The sequence below is a fragment of the Hyaena hyaena genome, unplaced genomic scaffold, assembly GCF_003009895.1.
Source record: "Hyaena hyaena isolate Hyena2069 unplaced genomic scaffold, ASM300989v1 scaffold_876, whole genome shotgun sequence".
In the NCBI taxonomy this organism is placed as follows: Eukaryota; Metazoa; Chordata; class Mammalia; order Carnivora; family Hyaenidae; genus Hyaena; species Hyaena hyaena.
In genome coordinates, this window is record NW_024081512.1 from 531,647 (window position 1) to 536,559 (window position 4,913).

The 4,913-nt window shown below is 45.8% G+C and overlaps 1 non-coding gene across 1 annotated transcript; it reads right to left on the reverse strand.

The window, feature by feature from the left end:
- Positions 1 to 431: 431 nt before the first annotated feature.
- TRNAR-UCG lies at positions 432 to 515 on the reverse strand. Its single transcript has one exon. It is a non-coding gene; the product is annotated as a tRNA-Arg (tRNA).
- Positions 516 to 4,913: the final 4,398 nt, after the last annotated feature.

Consider the following 4,913-nt stretch of genomic DNA (forward strand, 5'->3'; position numbering starts at 1 on the left):
ATTCCGGTATTCAGCTGGGATGACTTCGCATGCTCTAGAACCCTCGTGCTATTTCAGGGTTATGGTTTGGGTTGCAGTAGGAGATTCCAAAGAGTCCTGCTTTGCAAGTCCTAATAACAGTCCCTTTCAGGCATGCTCTCTACACATTCAGACTTTCCAAGGACAGCTTCCTTTTTTTAGGACCATCATAAGTCCTTTCTTACACTATTCTTGAGAAGGGAAAAGCTGACACGGGGTAGTCACCAGGCCCGTCTGGCCGCCTTGAAGTGTTTGCACAATTAAGTCATTTTGGACTTTCTTTTTTTTTTTTTAATTTTTTAATGTTTTATTTATTTCTGAGAGAGAGAAAGACAGCATGAGCAGGGGAGGGTCAGAGAGAGAGGGAGACACAGAATCAGAAGCAGGCTCCAGGCTCTGAGCTGTCACCACAGAGCCCGACGCGGGGCTCGAACCCACAACCGTGAGATCATGACCTGAGCCGAAGTCAGGCGCTTAACCGACTGAGCCACCCAGGCACCCGAGTCATTTTGGATTTTCACTTCTCCACAGGTTTCCATGGGGAATGAGGGTCTTTTCATTTATTAGAGCCCCAAGGCCTACCTAGTTATCATATGCTTTTTCTCTTGGTCATAATGATTGGCTCAGTAAGTCCCTGTTTCAAGAATTCTCTAGACCAACGAAGAACTAGTACGTTTAGCAAGTGCCTACCCGAGAGAGAGGGGAATGGAGAATAAAGCACAGCAAAGATGTGGTCAAAGAGAGATGGGACTCGAGGAACAACATTTGGATTCTGAGAACTAATTCTGCACGAAGCAAGGCACTGCGGACGCGTCAGTTATGTGATGCAGTAACTGGATTACCTGAGGGGAGATGGTGGATGTGAGAAAGTCCCCACAGTGACTGAGATCGGATTGCCCTACAGGCTGGTGACGTGGGGCCATGCTCTCACCAATCGCCTTTTCTCACCTGTTATCCAGAGGCGACCCTGTCCCACTTTACAAGCTGGGTGCTGGCTATTTGCCCATTCTGGCACATGCATCCACTGCTCTCCCATTTCAAAGTGGGTGGTGTTTCTAGCCTATAACAGAGCTACCATCTTGGGTTTGCCTTTTACTTTTACTCTTGGAATTCTCTTTGCCTCTCTCTTGGTTTAGATCTACTTTTTTTTTTGCATTCTACACGTTCCTCTTGTCTGGTTTATAAGTTTATTTATTTTGAGAGAGACGGAGATAGTACGAGCAGAGAGAGGCAGAGAGACAGAGCAGGAGGGAGCATCCCAAGCAGGCTCTGCACTGCCAGCACAGAGCATGATGTGGGGCTTGAACCCACAAACGGCGAGATCATGACCTGAGCTAAAACCCAGAGTCAGATGCTTAACCGACTGAGCCACCTCGGAGCCCCTTGTCTGGTTAATTTTATTGTTTTGGTGGAACACATCTCACTTCCAGAGAAAGGGTACAGGGGAGATCATTTTTTTTCAGTCCCTACATGTCTGGTAATGTTTTGTATCCTGACATTTGGATTAATGTTTTGGCTGGTCCAAACTGTATATCGAAATAGATTTTCCTTCAGTTTTTTTAAAGTTTTTATTTATTTTGAGAGAGATAGTGGGATGGAGCCCACTCACATTATGGAGAGCAAACTGCTTTATTCAAAGTCCATCAACTGAAGTATTAATCGCATTTGGGGGAGCTCCTGGGTAGCTCAGTGTCCAACTCTTGATTTCAACTCAGGTCATATTCCCAGGGCCACGGGATCGAGCCCTACATCTGGCTTTGCATTGAGCATGGGGCCTGTTTGGATTTTTCTCTCTCTTCCTCTGCCCCTCTCCCCTGCTTGTGCGCCCTCTCTGTCTAAAATAAAAATAAATAAATAACAATTGAAATGTTAATCCCATTCAACCTCACAAAAACATCCAGAATGATGATTGGCCAAATATCTGGGCACTGTGGTCCAGCCAAGTTGACGCATAAATGGAACCATCACAATTCTCGACTGAGTTTTGACCCTTGAACTGCCAGAGTGTACATTATATTCAGGTAGGCATGGAAGGAACATCCACCAAGACAAGCCATGTCTTAGTAAATACAAAAGGATTGACATCAAATAGAGGACAGTCTCACACCACAGTGAAGTGAAGTTAAAAATCCATAAGGATATTTGAAAAATCTCTAAATATCTGGAAATTAAATAACACACTTCTTTTTTTTTAACTTTACTTATATATTTTGAGAGAGACAGAGACAGCACGAGTGGGGGAGGGGCAGAGAGCGAGGGAGACAGAGAACCCCAAGCAGGCTCTGCTGTGGGCCCGAACCCGTGAGACCACAAGATCATGACCTGAGCCAAAACTAAGAATCAGACACATACCCGACTGAGCCACCCAGGTGCCCCTAAACAACTTACTTCTAAACATCTATGGGCCCAAAAGGAAATCACAGGGAACCTATAAGTTACTTTTAATTGAATTAAAATGCAAACTCAGGGGCGCCTGGGTGGCTCAGTCGGTTGGGTGGCCGACTTCAGCCCAGGTCATGATCTCACCGCTCGAGAGTTTGAGCCCCGCATCGGGCTGACCGCTCAGAGCCTGGAGCCTGCTTTGGAATCTGTATCTTGCTCCCTCTCTCTGCCCCTCGCCAGCTTGCACTCTGTCTCTCTCAAAAATAAACAGTAAAAAAAATTAAAAAAATAAAATGCAAACTCAACACATCTATTTTTTTGATATGCAGGTAATATGTTTAAAGGAATTGTTACTCTTTCATAATGTTCATATTAGAAAAAAGAAAGGCCTAAAATTACTGATTTATCCTTAAACTAGGAATAGCAAGAAATAATAAAGAGAAGATTGTAAATCAGTAAAACAGAAAACAAAGGAAAAAAATCACAATCTCTGGCTAGGCAAAGAGTTTTTAGATCAAACATGAAAATTATGAATCAACTCAAAAGATGCCATCGAGAAAACAAAAAGGCAAGCCATAGCGTGGGAAAAAGATATTTGCAAATAAATATACTTGAGTGTCTTCTTTATGGCACCAGAGAAGCCCTCTAGCCTTCACACTTCCTATTCATTGGCTGATTAATCACTCCCAGACTTCCTTCATCTTTTGTCACAGGGTCCACTGCAGCTAGCAGTGGCCACCTGACTCTACGCTCCCATAGCTACTGTTTGCCCTCTACTTTGGACAGGGTGGCTAGTGAGACACTCAGTACCATCTCGCCCCAGTTCATCACTTGGTCAAGTGGTAAGAGTCTTTCTGCTGCTTTGTACCAGAACTCATCTATTCCTGTCTCTTACCAAGCACCCCGACTGCCAGCAAGTAGGGTGGTTTGGTGCCAGTGGACTCCTACCAACTCAGCCCTAGCAGGTTGGGTTCCCTGGGAGACAAACAGTGTGACGCGGAGGTTATTACTGGGCAAGGCATTCATAATGGAGTGTTCTTGGGACCCGTGGAAGCAGACTGTGCAGAGAAAGGTAAGCTGGGCTGTGAGGTAGGCGCACGGCTGCTTCAGAACTGAGATGGTCATTCAGACGTGTCCCAAATTAGGGCAAGGGTCAGGGAATTTGTACACCCACACTGACTGGTTAGTGACTCGGGACTGCCTCTGAGAAAGGGGGTCTGACCATAGCCAAGGTGGTGCTCTTCCACTGAGGGAAGGATGATGGGGGGCTCTGGATACCTGAAAAAAAGTCTTGAGTCCTGAAGAAGGCTATGGGAATTCCCTCACGGTGTCCCCTGGACACCTCGCATGGCAGATTCACTCCTTGGATGACACAGGTACTTGTCCACCTGCTTGTCAGTTCATTCCACCGAGTCTTCTGGAAGTGAAGGGATTCTTGAGTCCTACCTATAGCCTTGGGCTTTCCTGTTGTCTGAATTATGTTCATTCATTCAAAGCATCATGAGGTCCATAAAATCTGTAACGGGGCAAAGTCTCGAAGATAACGGTTTCACCAATGATTTCTTATATGTCTTAAACCTTTTGATATATATTTCCATCATAATTTTGACATGCTAGTTCTCTAACTCTGGAATATGAACTCCTGATTAAGATACTCCCAATTCTAACTGTCCCTATGGAGAAAATTGGTGTTTCTCTCTCTCTCTCTCTCTATCCTGTATCGATCTCTAGGGATGGAACACAGCATTAGTAGTGATTCCCTCCCTTCACTCCCCAGTAGCGTTCCAGCAGATCTACAGGCCTTCCAAAGACAGAGTCGGGGAGACTCCTCCATGATGTACTTGCCCCCAGCGAGAGTTGCTTGCACAGAGTTCTCCTGGGATTCTGCTGAGCGGGGCTCCACTTCTACCTGTAAGGTTGGAACCATAAGGAACAGGTGGGGAAATGGCCCAGGTGTCCAGGAGCCAAGTTTTCTTAGGAAGCCAACATGGTAGGCTCAGCTGGGTTGCTTAGGCTGGTGCCCATTCCGAGTGGCTGCTGGGGCTCTCGAGGAAGGTGGCTGGGAAAACAGGAAGGTTGGAACTCAATGGTTGTAAGAGGACGATGTTCATTGTATAAGAAGCATCTCAGCACCTCTCCCTGGAAAGATTGGAAGTGTTGGGTCTCAGCGGCTTAACTGCTGGATTATGTGGTTAGGTTGGAATTTCCCAAAGGGATAATACGGATCAGTGAGGAGATAATGCCACAATCGTTCATCCAGCTCGGGAGGCATTTGAACCGTGCTGGCATCGCTTGGAACAATTCGTAACCTTTTAATCGTGGTGGTTCAATAATGTGGCCAGCAGGCAGGTGCCAAATATCTGGCAATCCACACTCTTCTTGTTCTGAAAGCAAATACCTATGGAAAGTTAGGGGATGAGCCGAAGCCCAAGAGCTTCGATTTTAGAAAAAATCTCTGGTTCTGAAGAGTAAGGGGAGCTGTAATGAAACTCTCAAGCCAGGGGCATTGCCTT